The following is a 19199-nucleotide window of genomic DNA, read 5'->3' as shown; positions in this document are numbered from 1 at the left end:
GGTAAAGCTTCAGGGAGTTTTGGCATGCCTACAGAGGACTTTTTTTTGTGCAAAGAGAGGCAACCCAGGGATGTAGTTTTAGGGAGAGGGAGTGGAACACAGTCGACTTGGGGTCTGTGGCAGCACACCCTGCATAGACTGTGGGGCCTCCTCTCCAAAAGGTGACTGAGCCTTAGTGAGAGTTTTGAGATGATTCAGCTTTCCTCAGGTGCAGCTCTGGGGCCTTGGAATCACCCAGTATGCCTGTCCCTGTCTGTGGCTGTCAGGGTGCATTTGGAGAAGGTCATCTTCACAAGTACTCCTTGAACCCTCAGCCCAGCAAGGCCACGCACTGAGTTCCTCCGGCTTACACAAACAAAACTAGGGACACCTGGGTGGCGGCCGGTTGAGTGCCCGACTCTTGATTTCTGCTCAGGTCACGGTCCGAGGGTCGTGGGATCGAGCCCCACACTGGGCTCTGCACTGAGCGTAGAGCCTGCTTGAGATTCTCTCTCTTGCTCTGCCCACACGTGTGTGTGCGCGCGCTCTCACGCTCTCTCTCAAAACAAAATAAAACCTATAGTGATGTAGAACAGAGTGGTCAGGGCTGCAAGAAGGATAATAAGATGAAGATTGCCTAAACGTGGCACCTGATTCTTTGCAAGTCACGAGAAGCTAAATGATCCTTCCATGTGCCATCTCTGTCGTTAAGGTACTGAATGCCCTTAGCTGCACATGGCCACGTGGGCGCCATGGGATGATGCGTCATGATACAAAACGCTCCAGGGGCGTAGTATGAAGCCGAGTCAAAGGGCGCCTTGCCCAGGCTGCAGCCCACGATCCTCAAATGCTTGGCTTCCCAGCTTTGCATCAGTATTTGTCATGATGTCAGTTGTCGTTTGTCCTTGCAGCACAGAGCAGGCAGACCTGGACTTACATGGACCCCGATCCATTGGAGGGGTCACCCACAATGTTTTCTGCAAAGACTAACGATTCTGGAAAAGTTGGTTCTGTTGGTCTAGGGCAGAAGGACACGCATAACTATCCAGTTGTCCTTTCCCCCCTCTCCTTCTCGTTCCTCCTCCTGAAGTCTTGGGCGTGCTAAAGTCCAGGACAGGAGGAGAAGACAGGAAAAGAATCTTGGTCACAGTTATATTCCACCTAGGCTGACTTTGGTAATATGCACAGTACTTCTTCAGAGTTCTCCCCTTCCTGGCTATGGGACCTTTGCCAAGGCACTTGAACTTCTTTGAGTCTTTCTTCATCTGGGACCTGTGGATAGCCATACTTGCCTTGCTGAACTCAAGAAAGATCATGAGGATCAAACGTCAAAGTGCTGGGCATATTTGTTTGATGATAAGGGTGAGTCCCATAGGATTTACGACGGACTAGCTTGGATACCTACCACTTCTTCCTGTGGGATCACGTGTTTTGATTTGCAGCCTCCTGAGCAACCAGATTCCAAGCGCATCTATCTTTGCAACCTAGGGCACGTTACACCCAGTTTATTTTCAAAGCTGTGACCAGAGAGCCACGCTCCTTGAGAAAAACACTTGCGAAAGAAAATACAAGTTCCCATCAAGGTATTCTGACACGTTAGACAAGATGCCAAATTGTTACCGCTCTGCAGAATAATTAGGCAAGATTGAAAAGCGGTTCTTATCCTGATGGCAATTCATTTGTGCTTGCCCACATTCAAACCAGGCATCTTTGAGGTGTGGTCATGTGGGATGAGAACATTCCTGCTGCTTCGTCCACATCAGCTTTTTGAAGGGAAGGCATAGCCCCCTGCTTTTTGGCCATGGGCCCACCCCCTCCTCTGAAATCCTATAACGTCATGCTGGGACCACGCTTACAGCTGTTGCATCATTTTGCCTTATGGCATCATTGTTCCTCTACTTGCTGCTTCCCCAATTAGTCTAGAAGCTCCTGCAGGGAAGCCAGGCCTCACTCAGAGCACTATGAACAGTGTTTTGTGCATTGCTGATATTTGGGATTAAGCTCTTGAGTTGAAACTCAAAAGCAAAAGAGATTGCATTGAATTCTAAGAAAGCAGCCTATTTTTTTTTTCATGTAGAAAAACAAAACTGGAATATGTTGATTATAGAACCTTTTGAAATAGTGTTAGCAAGACCAAGAAAATTAAAATCATCTGTACTCTACGACTTAGGTAAAGAGGTTCATGACTTAATCCGGCTTAGTGTATACAGCTACCGTGGTTGATCAGTGGCCACAGCGACCTCAGACTGGAGGGGAAGGCAGATACGTGAACTTTGTCCTACAGGCAACTGAGAACCAGCACCAATTCTGAGCAGGACGCTGATAAGACAAAAATATTTAAGAAGTATTTGTCTGGCAGCAGTTTGCAGGATTGTGTGAAGGAAATGAGGCCTGAAGCCTAGAGACCAGTGAGGAAGCCGTTGCTAAGAGGCCACACATTTTACTATTTGGCCTTAAGATAAAGACAATATCATTCACCCATAGTGACCTCCTTCCGAAGTTACTCACCCTGGGGACTTTAGCGCTCGCTCTCCCCACCCCCCACCCCCCCCCCCCCCGGCTGACTGAGCTCCCAGGCCACACTGCAGAACCTGAGTCCTAGGGGAAAGATCTTTAACCTGAGAGTCAGCCAGTGGGTGTCCATGTTAAGAAATGCCTTGGAGAATCTTCCCAGGTGTATCACCATTATCCTCAAAGAAAATTGGATTTTCTTAAAAATCTGGATGCTTCTGGTCAGAAAGGCGTAGAACCAAAGGCGTATTCTAAGATAGAAGAGACATCAAGACCTCTCATCTTATCGATGAAGGAAGGAGCCCTGGAGAGGTCATACTTGTCCAGGGTCTCCTGGACAGGGACAGTAACGAGGGACAGTACTACTCAGGGACAGTAACGAGTAAGTGACAGCGGCGAGCCTCAAATTTAGTTCCCAGCCTCTCCTACCACAGTCTGACCAGTAAGTGTAAGTTGCTTAGAGGCGGAAGGAAAAGTCTGAGCCTCTGCAGACCAAGGCCAGTGGTGCTGGGGGACCAACAATGAAGCCCAGACTAAATGGATTCCTGTTGATTCTTGCAGACACAGACCAGCGATTTAAAAATGACCAAGAAGCAAACAAACCCAAACTTGAAACAGACAAAGACATTACACTCCTGGCGGACTTATTTCTTCCCCCTTCTATTTGTTGCTGGGATTATGTTTCAGTTCATTACAGGGAAGGGGTTTGGTCTGAATGGCTCAGTAAACTGTGATCTGGTAGGGAAGGATGGGATTAGTGGGCTGCTTTGTTGAAAAGGTCCTAAGCTCTTCTGACTCTACACTGGGTACCTCTTATCTTCAGGTTTGAAAAAGACACACTGTTGGGAGGGACAAGTGCACCATTGGAACTAATCTCAGGGACAGTAAATGGCCATGAACTCATTTCGAGAGGATACATCATTGGCTCAAGCCAGCCGTTCTGGAGGGGTGACCTACCCTAAACTGCATGGATGAGTGGCCTTTATAATGTCGTGTGTGTTGGGGGGGGTGCTTAGATGGCAGCCGGCTTTTCATTCTGTGTGGCATACACATGGGTAAACGCTACCTACAGGGTCACAGTGCGTTCATTGGAAACTGAGCTGTGGTCGTTCCTTCCTATTTGATTGTTCTTATTTGAGCATGTCAACCTATTTTTGCATGCTGCAAGTCACCCTTTATTAGGCTCTTCTTACTAGACTCAGGCGTTCAGGGTCCAGCCGAGTAGAGTACGGGCAAGTTTTTGGAAGCAGCAAATTCTCCCATCTCTACATCCTTGGGTAAAACTAGAAATACGCAGGCCTTCGTGTATCAGTTTATTGAAGTCGATGACTCTGTTAACATATAGCCACGTCAAGTGTGTTGGAGGCCTGGGGCAATTTGGCCACAGAGAACTGTTTTTAGGCTTAGAAGAAAACTCAGCCCCCAAAGTAGATAATGTGACATGTTCTCTTTTTAATGAGCGTATTTTCCTGTGTCAGCTTAGAGGCGTTGGTTCTTCATTTTGGTTCTTGACAAAAGGATGCTGCTCGGAAGCTCACCTCCCTGGTGGGTTGGAGTTACGCAAAAGCATCTGTGCCGAAGCAGAGGGGATTCGTACTGTCCTAGACAGTGTTCGCTAGAAGGTTTCCCATCACCATCTGTAGCTGGAAGAATCCCTGTCAGTCTCCTCCCCAGCTAGAGATGGGCCTGCGGTCCTCGCTGCTGGCTGGGGAGATATCGCCAGTTCTTAAAAAAGAGGATTCTTGTCTATCAACAAAGAACCAAGTCTGCTACCAGCAAATGGGCCGTATCCAATGCTCAGGTATTTCTTTGATCATCTCCTATAGGCACGTACTCACTCTGGCTAAGCATTGTGGGTACTTACGGAGTAAATAGCCCCAGAGATTGGCCTCGAGGGGGGGAAAACATGATGGGAATCCTGATTATGGCAGAAAATCCTTTACAGCTTATCATTCATAAGAAATTTACTCCAGAAGAGAATTGATTTGGGAGGTTTGTTTTTTTTTTCTTCACATTTCTACTGTCCTTTCTTTTCATTTTCCATTTCCCACAGACAACCAGTTATTAAATGGAGGATATGCATGTACTTCGGTGACCCAAGTTGCTAGGGATGCACCGAGTGTTTCAGCCCGGAGCCACTGAGGGAGGTGTGGGGTGTCTCCATAGCCCTTGACTTTTCAACTTCAATTATAAGCCGGTTTGGTCAAGTTGTGGTTCATGCTGTGTGTGGTCCCAGTGATAGGCGATCCGGAAACAGCTGCAGTGCAGAAACAACTCGGGCTTGTTATCATCTCTCTGAAGCTGCCCAGGTAACTGCATGCGGAGGCTGATGTAGCGAGTGAAAGCGGGTAGAGTTTTCTCAAGTGTAGGCTCCTAGGTTCGTGAAGGAAAATGACGCTCGGCCAAACACTCTTTCAAAGAGAAAAAGATTAAAAGACTTTCACATCTGTCCTCCCAAATCGCAGTGGAATGTTTTGTTCACATCCCTTTGCTTCTGCCTTTTCTCTGAATTTGGAGGAGTCCTTTTTACAGGGGGGCAATTTGCTCCATCCAGAAAGTAGTGGATCATTTTTTTCCATTCTATATGCACTTTACTAGCCGTCTCCCTTGTTTCTGTGGGGTATTTATTCTAAAATCAACAGAACTCTGCAGCCTAAATTTTGCTCTTACTAAATAAGTGAATGCAGTAGTTATTAGTTGAATTCAAGCAGCTTTCAGATAGAAACATTATTCTATTATGGCATAAACACAGCAGAAAAAAAATCAGACGCCCTAGCACAGCACATGTTTCATTGGGAGCTTGACAAATACGTTGGCCTCAAAGTAAACAAGCTGTATTCTTTCCGACTCGCTGAAGCACATTAACTCTTTCAGGCCACTTGCTGCTAAGCACCCAGTACCCTGCTGGCTTGAGTCCACGACTTCGAAAACTATCAGTTTCCTGCCAAAGACTGGCTCAGAGACTGAAAAAGGCAAATTTAGACTCCCTGCTGCATTTCTTAGGCGAGGATTTATTTAGCGCCTGTTCTAGCCAAAGATAGTGCTAAGGACTGGAAATCTACAGAGAGGTAGTAAACAGGGTAGCCCCTGCCTTCAAGAGCTTTGAAGCTGTTGAGAAGATTGAACACACACACACACACACACACACACACACACACACACACACAGAGCTAGGGCAGGGAAATAATAGTTCATGATAGTAGATGCCTGAGGACCATCGTGAGTGGTGTGGACCACACAGTTGCTGTAGAGTAGTTTAGGGAAAGGAGGTCATCGCTGTGGTCACGGAGCCAGGGAAGGAGCTCTGGCAAAGTGGAGCTTGAACCGGACTAAGGAGAATGGGGAGAATAGTATAGATACGCAGGAAAGGGAATCATGGCATCACCCAACTAAGGCAAATGGTTGTTGAAGGCCTCTTACTTGCTAAATGGTAGAGGCAGAGCAAAGAATAAGCCCGGAATTGTCTGGGCTACCAGGGGCTTATCCTTTAGTATGAAGACAATTATTGTAATTATGTTTTATTGGCTGAGTTACTACAAATACGCGAAGAGCTATACATAAGTTGAGAATCCATTTATAAACTGCTTAAATAAAAGAGGCGATCAGATTGGAGGAATCTGTGAGTACAGCCTGCCCCGGATCCTGTGGCAAGATCCAACCAGGATTATTTGCTCCATGATCTTGGGTCAAAGAGACACTCATCACTGCTTCCTTTTTTTAATATTTTATGTTTAAGTAATCTCCACACCCAACATGGGGCTCGAACTCACAACGCCGAGATCAAGAGTTGCACGCTCCATCAACTGAGCCAGCCAGGTGCCCCATAGACACTCATCGCTGCTTCTAACAGCACTTTAAGTTTATCTCTTCTCTCCTCTTCCCCACACTAAACACACACACACACACGCACACACACACACATACACAGCACAGATTTGTTTTGTTTTTTGTTTTTCTGCCTTCACATGCTTATGGCCACATGCATCTCAACTCTAAATCCACTCACTAGTTTAAGGATCCAGCAGAGATTGGCTAGAAGTCCTGTGTTCTAATATCAGAGTGGCTTCGCTTGGATCAGCTGTCCCAATCAGCTGTGCCTAGTGGGGCAAGTCCCATGGTCTTGAGAAGAGAGCAGGAAAAGTGGTTGCATTCCAGGCACAGGCAGTCACTGTTGGGGGAGAGAGAGCAGAAGCCCAAGCAGAGGCTTAATATCCGACTGGCACATGGTATATTTGATAAACAGTGGGGAGACTGCTGTCCCTGAAAACCAGGCTCACCGGGGTGGGAAATGGTGAGGAGGTGGCCTGGAAAGAGAGGCAGAGTGGACCTGTGTTTTTCCAGATCGTTTTAACGTGCAAGAGGCAAGTCTTCCTGTCTCATTGGTATTGAAGCATGTTCTGACTGCCCTGCATACCCACAGAGAAATTGGAGAGAAGTCCCCACCCTGGATGCGGGAGTGGTGGGCCTCGAGGAAGCATCTTCTGAGATTGCTTCCCAGCATATGCGTCTTCGACGTGAGGCTCCTACAGATTCCTCTCCGAGAGGAATTTTGGTGATTTTTCTCTCCCCACGGGGAGTGTGCTGTCTACTGGGGATCGGGAGGCTCCTAGGAGGTGCGGGAACCCCTGAGTTGGGCCTTCCATCTTCTGAGAGCACTGTGCTAACACCTTCCCACAAGAGGACTGTGTCCTTCAAAGGCAGAAATGGAAGCGATTCCAAACGCTCCTCTGCCTGGCCCATGTCTAGATGGAATGCCGTACGCTGATGTGATACATACAAGCCGTTTTTCTTAGAGACCCGCTCCCCTTCCCAAAATCAGGTCAGTTTTTGGCATTATGCCTCTTGCCTGCCTTAGAATATTTAAATTATTTATTTAATTTAAAAATTCATAAATTTTACACATAAAATTTTAATATAGAAATTAGAATGTTTGCTCATTATGGAAGATTCAGGAAAGAACACCAAGTGCCTGTAACTCTAAATAAACACCCAAAGACGATCAAGGTGGCATTTTGTTCTGTTCCTTTCCGTTATTTTATACATGTTGTATATTATTTAAAATAAAATTATAACAATGTAGTACATACAATTTTTTACCCACTTTTTTCTTGGTAGTATATGATGAGCATTTGCCCATGTCAGTACATATTCCTGGTGGTTATAGAGGGCTACAGAAACATATTTTAATATTTACTTATTTGGCAGCATTTAATCGTCAGCTCCCCCCCCCCCCCCGCCCCAGCCTCAGGTATTAATGCAGATAAATATCTTTGTGTGTAAGCTTTGGACTCCATGCCTCTTTCCTTAGTCCAGCTTTCACGAGTAGAATTTACTAGGGGGAAGGAAGTGAAATGTGAAGGTCTTATTACATGGGTTCAGATTGCTTGCTAGAATGAGTGTACCAATTTCCACTGGACAGCTTCTCCAGAGATAGGTGCTGTGACATTAACTTCTCAAATGGCGCTCCTCACATACCAGGCACAACATGCATGATTTTTTAAAAATATTTTTATATGTTTTTATTTATTTTTCAGAGAGAGAGAGAGAGAGAGAGAGAAAGCATGAACGGGGGAGGGGCAGGGAGAGAGGGAGACACAGAATCGGAAGCAGGCCCCGGGCTCCGAGCTGTCAGCACAGAGCCCGATGCGGGGCTCGAACTCACGGACCGCGAGGTCATGACCTGAGCCGAAGTCGGACGCTCAACCGACTGAGCCACCCAGGCGCCCCACAACGTGCATGTTTGATGAGTAAACCACAGTCAAAAGGGAGGGTGGTGAGGTCTATTAGGACAACATGTGGTTTGCTCCAGGTGTGTGCGGAAGCCAAGGGAAGATTCCTTTAAGCCTGTGTCGGAAGAAGCAGTGGAGAGATGGGTCTGAGAGGTGAAGGACTGGTGAGCAATGGTTCGGTCAAATGCGTTGGAACTTAAATATAAGCAAACTAGGGTCAGGGAGAGAAACTCGTTAAAGATACAGTGTGCTCTAGTCCATGCAGCAAATCACAGGTGACTGCACAGTCGACTGTGAACTGCCTGGGTGTGAAAATCAGGAGATTGAACCCTTGGTCCCAGTTGGCTAGGTCGGAGGATCCCCAGGGCCTAGGACAACGCGAGGCTGGATAGGCTACAGGGACCCTGATCAGTTGTAATAATAAAAGTCAGATTTTTATACTCATTCTTTTTTTCCATTCATCCATTTAACAAATAATTTCGAATCGGTGCTGTTTTCATAGTGGGGCTGCCTTCTCTGAATCATCTCATTGCTCTTCAGAAACGCTAGGTGCGTTCCCACCTTAGGGCCTTGGCACTAGGCCTTTGCTCCTTCCATGCGGAATGGGCTTTTCTCAGGCACCCACTAGACCAAATCCTTAATCTCCTTCAAGTATTTGCTCACCTCTGACACTGTCACCGAGGCCTGCACGGACCACCTTGTGGAAAGCCACAATCTATCTGAAACCCTCAGGCTCTGGCACTCGTGCTCCCCACCTCCTTACTGCTCAGATTGTCCTCGTTCCTTCAAATTACACTATTTGTTATACTGTGCAGTTTGCTTACGTATTATACCGATTGCTTATTGTCTGTTTTCTCCGGCATCTTCAGGAAAGCGAGGATCTTTGGGTTGGTCACGTCGTACCTCTGGAGTCTAAGCAGCGTCTCACACATAGTGGGGGATCATGATATATTTGTGGGATGAATAACTGGTCGTGTGATTGGCAGGTGCCGCCCATCCCCTGGGCCTCAGCCTCCAGATCGAAGTCTCCTCTCTTTCCTGGGGATGGTGGTAAGATCAAGAGGAGAGATAGGATGCAACTGGGAAGAATTTGGGCTTCTAGTGTTCTGGGCGGCTTTGTCATGGTAACAGGAGTTCCGGCCGGCATTTTGGGGGCCCTTTAAGTGAAGGTCCTCCTCCAAATGTGCAGATCAGATTTCCGGGGCTGTTGCTGCCACTTTGACTGCAATCCGAACCTTTGCTCGACCACCCCCCCTCCCCCCCCCCCCCCCCCCGATCCGTGGTCTCAGCGGCAAACAGATGCTCACTGCCACTTCTCGTTTGCATGACACGTCCCATAGCCCAACTCTGCCCTGCCTTCAACACCAGGATGCGAGAAGCGTGGAAGAAAAAGATTGACTGGGGGTAGACTCTTTGGAAAGTGGTGCGGAAACTTCAGCAAGGGGAATGGGGGGGTGGGGCGCTTCCGGAGCAAGTGTTGAACACCTCAGTGAATCTTAGGGTGTTACTCACCCCTTTTGGGGGTGTGGGTAACGGGATGCAGAGAGAGCCACAGCTGGTTTGTGCTGAGTCATACACTTGGATTTGTACGTCGCCCCGCGTGGAGGAATCCAAGGTTGCTTTACAATGACTTGGTTAAAATTAGCACTGTCAGAGAGCTCCTTAAAGAGTCTTGTGAAAAGTCTTCCCAAGTAAATCAACATGGGCTTTAGTCATCCCTCTTGCTTCTTCCTTCAACTGGAAAGGCTTTTAAAGTGAAGGTGAGCCTTGCAAGTACAGATAGAGGGTCACATGCTGGCTTGGTCACTAACGTCCCGGATGTTCGTGTGTCTCATAAGTAAAAACAATGGGGCTTACCAACCCCCACCTTGCTGAGAGGCGCTGGATGTGCCCTAAACAAATGGGAACAGAAATGATAACGATAACTGCTTTCCATATAGCCTGCAAACGAACGTGTCCCAAACCAAGCACATTACTTCCTGCCCTGCTGTTGTCACTGAGAGCCGCCACTCCTTGAGTTCCCTGTGGCTCCCAGTGAACACCATTCTCTCTGAGACCAAGATGGCTCATCACCTCCTTCCTATCACCACTGCCAGTGCCTCTCATCACTTCGTACACAGACTGGTTTACCAGTATTTCTTCTTGACTCCCCCTCCCTCAACCACTTGGAAGTTTACCTACTGGCATGGTCCATAGCCCTTGGTTTGGATGTTTCCTATGGTTTCCATCCTCTTCTGCTGGCTGGGTATTTGAGTTCTTTGGGAATAGCGTGCTACGTGCCTTTCAGGGACAGAGACTTGATAGTTACCTTCTGCTTCCCAGTCTTTTGACCCAGGCTGGCACAGAGCTGATACTCTGTAAAGACTGGCTAGAATTAAAATTTGGGGAAGCTGTGACCGATGTGTCCCGAGGGTGTGTTAAATATCGCTGTCGCCGTCAGAAGCGATCATATTCCTTTCTTTATCTCCCTGCTGCTTGTGTTGCTGCCTCTTTTACTCCTGTGTGACGTCAGACAGGAGAAGATGCCCATATAGCTCATCATTCCCCAAGAGAACAGGGACCATGTCTTTCTTATTCATTGCTGTGTCCCCAAGCAGAGAGCCTAGTGCTTCGGGGGGACCATCTTTTCCAAATGTGAAAAGATCCCTCCTGAAAATGAAGTCAACACAGAGAAAAGAAAAGCTGAGACATGGAGAAGAGAGGGAGAGAGCTGTTGCCATAACTCAAACCCTCAGATCCTGTCATGCCTGAAGCCAGCTTGAATATCCTGCTTAGATGTCCCTTTTGTGAGGCACTAAATTCCCACTGTTCCTAAAGCTAATTCGAGTGACGTCTCTGCCGTTTGCAGTCAAAAGAGGACTGACTAATACACCCTCTCTCTACCTCATAAAGCTTTGGGAAAATCAAAAGGAACTTTTCATCAGCCAAAGGTTATAACTTCAGGTATTAAAGTTTCTACATGGTTATTATTATTTTTTTTTTGCCTTGATCAATTCAGGAATGCAGAGTCTTGGCAATGGGCCGAGGACATTTGAGCTGACATCTGAATGATGAAGAGCAGCCAGACACGTGCTCATGTAGAGGAGACAGCAAGTACAAAGGCCCAGAGACAGGAAAGGGCTCGGTGTGGGTTTGAGAACGCTAGAGAAGGTCCATGTGGCTAGAGCTTTGTGAAAGGAGAGATGGTTGGGAATGGAGAAGGGACCACGGGCCCCATGCATCTTCCAGGAGAGGCCGTGATTTGGCGAAGGATGAGTATCCCGGGCATCTTCCCCGTCTCCCATGGGACACGAAAGGCCCGTGGTCACTCACTGGCAACAGCGGATGGCTTGCCTGGCTGGCACTGTGTCGCTCGGTGTAGCTGTGCAAGATGGTTTCTGCAAGGTTGTAGGAGCAAATCAGTTGCTGTACTACCAACCTAAAAAAGTCAGTGAATCATCCTTCTGTTTTGATCATAGAGTTAAATATATTCTGTTTGATCCTTGAGTAAGTTAGCAGAGCTGGGAATAAATGACTCAGGTTTGAGAAATAAATTAACCTCTCACATTCACTAGGGCTTTAATTTAGTGATTGCCTCCTCACTGCCCTAGATGGGCCAGTAGTACACACCCTGTCTCGGGGTGAGCACCTTGACTTTCAGAATGTTTCTTGGTTTCCAAAGGGCAGTGCCATAAAATACGAACTCATAACATTAATAAACTCGTATTAAGAAGCTCATCATACTTCAAACATGCTGGCGATTTAATAAAACATGCATATAATAGAAGCATGTTTTTCTTTTTTAAGTCCTAGGACATTATGCTTACAAAATACCTGGAAATCATGTTTATTCTCCAGGGAAATCATCCCTAAATCATTAATGTGCAAATGTTCTGAATAAGGAGACTGCCATGTGAGAAGTTTTGGTACATTTGAATTCACCTCAGTTCGACAAACATATCTGAAGTGTTTGGTATGGATTTGCAGTCTGGACAGAAGACTCTTTTCCCATTACGGAGAATGATTGGATGGGGGAGAGGGCAAGAAATGAAGCAGGGAGTCCTGTTAAGAAACATTTCTAGTCCTCTGGGGAAGAGAAAACATTTGCATGAGCTACAAAAGTGACCATGGGGCTGGTTAGTGGGCAGATAGGGATATTTAGGGGCTATACTATCAGGGCTTAGTGACAGATTAGATGTGGGGAAGCAGGGAGAGTTGGGAACTGAACGTGTGTCTGTGGAGTCAACAGACCAAGGAAAATGATGGTACTTTGATAGACTTGGGAACATTTGAGGAAATCTCGTTGGGAAGCTGCTGCCCCCTGAAAGATGGTTGCTAAAGTCACAGAAATGGATGAGCTCATCCCTTAAGGAGATGAAGAGAGAGAAGAGAATTCCCACAGGTTGAGGCTTACAGAGTTCTGGGCCGGCCAACCCCCCAGTAATCCACCATGACTTTCCCCGTGAGGTGCTTACAGCCATAGGGTCCATCGTGACTTGGGATTCAAACCTTATACTATAGAAGAGGGAAATCTATGGGAACATTCCAGTTTTGCCACTGGAAGACTGTTTGAGGGCTGAACGATGGACCTTAAACACTGAGTATAAACATTGCTTCCACTGAAGATACAGTTAGGAATCTGTAATTTAACATTTAAGGAGTTTCAGAAATGGGAAGTGATTTCTCAGAGAGGTTCATCGGGAGGCATAGCCAGCTGCCAGATCAGCTGTTGACACTTTGAACTGCAGACCAAGATGAGGAACAATAATGCAGGGGTTTTGTACCTTTTTTTTTTTAATTCCATGAGAAAGACCTGATTGGATGATTTCTCTGGTTATTTTATGTATATAGATTTGATCTCCCCGATGAATTTTCAGTTCTTTTGAAGCCTGGGTTCTACCTCATAATTGTGGGGTCTCCCCACAGTCCTTTCACACTGCAGGACGAGTATGGCAACATTCACACATCTCTTGTGGGGAAAACTACATCCCAACAAGTAGAATTATAAGGTTAGATGGAAAGATCCTTGAAACACGGTCAGATCTGTTCACACGCCTCTGCGCAGGATTGCAATCAAGCTGTCCCATAAATATTGACTTTCTTCTTATAAATCACAAGGTATGTTTCTTAGGCTGAGGCAAGAAAAAGTCATGTGGAGAAACCATAGCTTCAAGGGCTCTTTATAGCTAGAAGTCAGAAATATCGAGGGAAGTAGCAATAATAGAGACGAGAAAGAATAATCAGAAGACTTACCTTAAGGAACTTGGTAATAGCATTTCTTATAATATATATCCCATCAACATTGTCACTAAACAGGCAGGGCAACTTCGGAGTTAGAATTAATACCATAAGATGAAATAATAAATTTCCAAAGCCCTTCCAAACTTGATAGCTTCACTACCTGAGTTCACAGTAAAATGAAGCCTTTATATACTTCGGAGTTCATATTACACAAGTTCTGTGTGGTCCAATGACGAGAGGGTGAATGTTCTGGACCAATTCATTTCTTATGACATATTCATTACCTTTAGGAACTTCCGAGACATGATACTGTGGTCCGTAGAGTTTGCTTTTGATAGAAGTCGTACTTAATGGTTGGGGAGATTGACATTAGCTAATTCTTCAGTGTTTACTATATGCCTGGTACCATGCTATATGTTCTGTGTAGATTATTTCATTTGGTCCTTCAAATAACCCTACGAAGTAGGTTTTATCGTTTGTATGCCTATAGATAACTGAGGTTCAGAGAGGTAATTTGTCTGGGGGCATATGGGAAGAAAGTGGCAAAGCCAGTTCTCAAATCCAGGGCTAGATCTCAGATCCCTGCTCTTAAGAGCTAGGCTGGGGCACCTGGCTGGCTTGGTCGGTGGAGCCTGTGGCTCTTGATCTCAGGGTTGTGGGCTCGAGCCCCATGTTGGGAATAGAGATTATTTAAAAATAAAATCTTTTCTTCTTTTTAATGAGCTAGGCTATACAGCTTAGAGAATATATTAACTACATTAAAATCAGTGTCAGTTCTTTTGTACATCGATGGGTAGGGATACATCTGAGTTCATGGAGCCTTGCCACTCACTGTTGAAACCTCCGTCTGTGGATATGAGAGAGTGAGCATAGGGAAGACCAAGAGAGCTAGGCGTTCACAACGCACCTTGAGGCCAACCTCTCTCTGTGGTTAAAACATCGAGCAGCAGTCAGACAGTTCTGTGGCAGAGTCAGTACCACGTCGGTTATCCTCATTTACCATCTATCTATGCTACAGTATTTTCTGGGATTAGCTAAAGGACAGTAGGATTTGATGTTGCTAAAATGGAGAAAACCACCAAAGGTAGACTTGTCCATGGAAGAAAACCTCCAAGGGTTCAGTCGAATAATCTTTGGTTTACTTTTGGGGACGTATCAAATTAATTTTAGCTGAGGCCGTGCATGTTAAAAGGAACCTTATCATCATCATTGTCATCATTTCATATGAGCCATTAATCACATTCGTACTCAATGCCAGACATGTTATATCCATTATTTTAATTAATCTTACAAAAAGGAATCTCTGAAAGCAGGGATTAGTGTGTTGGCTTTATAAAAGAGGAAACTGATATTCTGAGATTTTAAGTAATTTCATCACGGTCACACAGCTAGTAAGTGACAGATCTGTGATTTGAAATTAGATATGCTTTAGTCACTGTACACAGGGCTTCCTTGGGTTATCCTCTCCCTAATCTCTGGTAACAAACCTATTCCCTCTTTAACCTGTGTTTTTCTGTTACTGTTATTATTTATTATGATCACACAGGAATTCAAACATACAATATTGGTACAGAAAATAACATCACCTGCGCTTACATGCCTGTCGAAAAGATAAAGTTAGCGTTTTGTCTACTTTGCCTCAGATCCACCCTCCCCCACTTTAAAAATGATTTTCAAATGTTTTATTAATTTATTATTTTTTAAATATAATTCATTATCAGATTGGTTTCCGTACAACACCCAGTGGTCATCCCAACAGGTGCCCTCCTCCATGCCCATCACCCACTTTCCCCTCTCCCCCACCCCCCATCAACCCTCACTTTGTTCTCTGGATTTAAGAGTCTCTTATGGTTCCCCTCCCTCCCTCTCTGTTTGTAACTGTTTTTTCCCCTTCCCCTCCCCCATGGTCCTCTGTTAAGTTTCTCCAGATCCACTTGTAGCCACGGGGATGGAACTGGAGGGTATTATGCTAAGTGAAATAAGTCAGTCAGAGAAAGACAGATACCGTATGTTTTCACTCTGAAATGTTTTATTTTTAAATAATTAAAGATTCATACGAGGTTTTAAAAAAAAAAATGTTCAGGGAAGTCCTGTGCAATATCAAAGTCATTGGTACAATCCTTAGAGCTTATTCAGATTTCACTGGGTTTTACATGCATTAGTGTGTGTGTGTGTGTGTGTGTGTGTGTGTGTGTGTATGTGTAATTCTATGTAATTTCATCTTCTGTATTGTGTAACCACTACCACACTTAACACACTCCACTGTACACGAGACTTTCCTGTGTTACTCCTTTATAGCAGTGCCCATCTCCTCCATCCCCCCTCCCCATCTCTGGCAACTAACCTGTTCTCCATATCTGTAATTATGTTACTTCACAAATGTGACATAAAAGGAGTCATGGCGAATGTAACCTTTTGAGATTGGCTTTTTTCACTCAGCATAGTTTTCTTGAGGTTTATCCAAGCCGTTGCACGTAACATGCTGTCATATGGACGTACCACCGTTTAAGTGCTTATCCATGGAAAGAGATTTGGATGATTTGCAGTTTTTGAAAATAAGTCTTCATTTCTCTGGAATAAGTGCCTGAGGGTGCAATTGCTCGGTTGTATGGTCTGGTGCATTTTCAGCTTTGAAAGGCACTGCCAAACTATTTTCTTGAGTGGCTATACTTTCTCCCTCTTGTTAATGTTCATTTTCAAGATTATATTGGAAGTGGAACATCTTTTTGTATGTTCCTTGGCCATTAGGGCTTTCTTTTCCTTGAAATTCCTATTCATATCATTTGCCCACTTTTTTCTGGTGAGCTTTTTGGCCCTTTTCCTACTGACTTGTTGCAGTTCTTTATGTATCGTGAATAGTAATCCCTTTTTGGTTAAATGTATTACAAATGCTTTCCAATCCGTTACCTGTAGAGTTAATTTGAATGTTCATGGTGTCTTTTTTAGGTACACATTTTACATTTTAATACAGTCAAATTTATCATTCTTTACCTTTTATGGGTTGTGGTTTTGTGGTCTTGAATAAGAAATCCTTTTGCACCTTATTCATAGGTAAGCCCCTTAGAGTCTCAAACAGTCTCTTGGCTCTTAATTTATACATAGTACTAATACTCCTGCTGAACTGATTTTGAAGCACCTCACACATTAGAAGCAGTACATTGCAAAGGGTATGGGAAATCCTATAGACAGATACTCTGATGACAGCAAATAATAATTTTCAGCCCATCTCAATTGTACTATCTGTCAACCAGTCGTTCACTTTTATTCATCCTTCAGGACTTAAGTTAGATATCTCCTCCTCTGGGAGTACTCCCTTTGACACTTCTCAAGTCTTGTTCTGAGTTCTTCCTTCATGTTCCCATGTCACCCTCTGCTACCCTCATCATAGCATTTCTCACACTGCGGTGTAACTGCCCATCGACTCGTCTCTATCCCCCACATGGCTTTGGCCCCATGAGAGAAGAGACTGTGCCTGTGTGTCTAACAGATGTACCCCTCAGTACAGTGCCTCATCCCATGGTAAGTGACCAGTGACCTTTAGTGAATGTGGGGATGAGGGAGATTCATTTAAAGTACCCAAACATGAGACCTCACAAAGCATAGTGGCTTAGTTACATCATGCAGAGGCATTTGCTTGTGATCTAGGCCTTCTTTTCTCCTGGGAGAAGCAGTCTGGCCAGACCTCTGTGGGCTGAGATGCTTAGGGTAGAGAACAGGGTCTGGAGGTCATAGGCTCTGGTGGTGGCGGGGTTCATGCTCAAGGCAGTGGGGGGCCTTGGTAATGGATGGGCTCAGTTAAGTTAAACCATGAAGGAAAGCCACAGAGAACATGTATGAACAAGAAGCTTCAGTGCCAAGAGCTACATGAAAACACTATTGGAGAACAAATATACAGGGACTCTTCAGGATTTTGTGTGCTCTATTTAATGAGATGGAGAAGTGTATCTGTTGTTTCAGAAAGGTTTTGCTCCAAGATGTTTAAACTCTCTGGTAGTATGGTTCCCTTCCCCTGTCAGATACATACCCAGAGACACAGACACGTGTTCTTTCCAAGGAAGACGGGTCAGACCTTAGACAATTCCCAGCAGCTCCTTATTTCAGATGACGTGATCATGTACTTTCCTTTTGGGCTCGTTGTAGCTCATGAAAATTGTTCTGCTGGCAGGTGAGGAGAAAACAGGGCCTCTTTTGGTAGTTCCTGCTGCTCTGGGGCTTCAACTGCCATTGTGAAATGAGAAGGCTCTTTCTAATTAGAGAAGCCGAAAGCCCGATCTTATGTCATGGCAACCTGTTGCGGATGAAATACACACTCCTGGATGCTGCCGGGAGCGGAATATGCCCATAGCAGGGCAACTTAAAAAGTGAAAACAGGAAAATAAGGAGGAAAGCTCAAGAAAACAGGACGTGATGAACACAGTTGGATAATCTTTACTGAACTGGAAGCAGTTGTCCAGAAGTGAACTGTTATTGAGAATTTGTGGTAAATCACAGGAAAGTAAATTCACTTCAACAGGACTTGCTGCTCAAAGGCAAGGGTGCTGGAGGCTTGAAGCTAAACATGAATTTATTTATTTATTTATTTATTTATTTATTTATTTATTTATTTCTAATGTTTTTTAAAAAAAAATTTTCATGTGTATTTTTGAAAGAGAGACAGAGTGTGAGCAGTAGAGGGGCAGAGAGAGAGGGAGACACAGAATCCGAAGCAGGCTCCGGGCTCCGAGCTGGCAGCACAGAGCCCGATGTGGGGCTCGAACCCACGCACCGTGAGGTCATGACGCGAGCTGAAGTCAGACGCCCAACTGACTGAGCCACCCAGGCGGCCCTAAATTTTATTTTAGACAGACAGAGAGAAAGAGAGCGTAAGCAGGGGAGAGGGCCAGAGGGACAAAGAGAGAGAGAATCTCAAGCAGGCTCTACTGTGGAGCCTCACACAGGACTCGATCCCACGACCCTGGGATGGTGACCTGAGCTGAAACCAAAAGTCAGACGCTCAACTGACTGAGCCACCCAGGCGCCCCTAAACATGCATTTATTTAAGTCTTAGGCCACTTGGTTATTTGGTATAACGATGTTCCTTTCTTCCTCTTCATTTCACTTTATTCTTGCATAATTAGCAGTGCTCTTCTGCTCTTCCTTTTTCTCTGCTTCACTCTTGTTCCCCCTCCCCCTTTTTTGTAAATTAGGAACTATCTGATTCAGTAAAAGAGCTTTGGTCCAGAAGCTAGAACATTCCTTCCCCTGTGTACAAAACAGTATTGCCACGTATACAGAGAGAGGGCTGGACAACTTGATCTCTAAAGTTCCCTCTGCTTCTGCTCATATTGGCCTCATTGAAATACGATCACCGCTCGACTGGGTATTGATGTGATGCCTGAACAAGCAGTAATATCGTTCTCCTAACTGAAACCGCTTTTTGAAAGCAATCAGTTTGTCAAGAATGAGTTAATGTGTTCTGCCTGCTTCATATTAATATTTCTATTAGTGATATCTTTGTCCACATCGGAATTTATAATCAATGCGATGCGTTAGACTGCAAACTCGTCCTTCTCTGACTCATTGCTGCCCCCTTCTGATGGTGGTCTATTAGGATGTTGACCCTTTCTCTGCCGTGTAGTCCAAACACCCCTGCCAACTTCCTTGCATTATAAAGCCTGTCTTTCTGTGATCTCATCTACTGAAATCAGAGATTTCAAATACGTTTACTTCACTTGCCACCTCCAGTCAGTTGGTGGAAGATGCCAGGAGTCTATGTTGAGA

General features: G+C 45.2%; 1 protein-coding gene across 3 annotated transcripts in view; it reads left to right on the top strand.

Annotated features, from left to right (window-relative positions):
• FGF13 (fibroblast growth factor 13) overlaps positions 1-19199 on the top strand; it is a 442307-nt gene that overhangs the window by 182276 nt on the left and 240832 nt on the right. The window lies entirely within an intron of this gene.

Source organism: Acinonyx jubatus, chromosome X (genome assembly GCF_027475565.1).
Source record: "Acinonyx jubatus isolate Ajub_Pintada_27869175 chromosome X, VMU_Ajub_asm_v1.0, whole genome shotgun sequence".
Classification (NCBI taxonomy): Eukaryota; Metazoa; Chordata; class Mammalia; order Carnivora; family Felidae; genus Acinonyx; species Acinonyx jubatus.
This window is presented reverse-complemented; position numbering and strand designations above follow the sequence as displayed.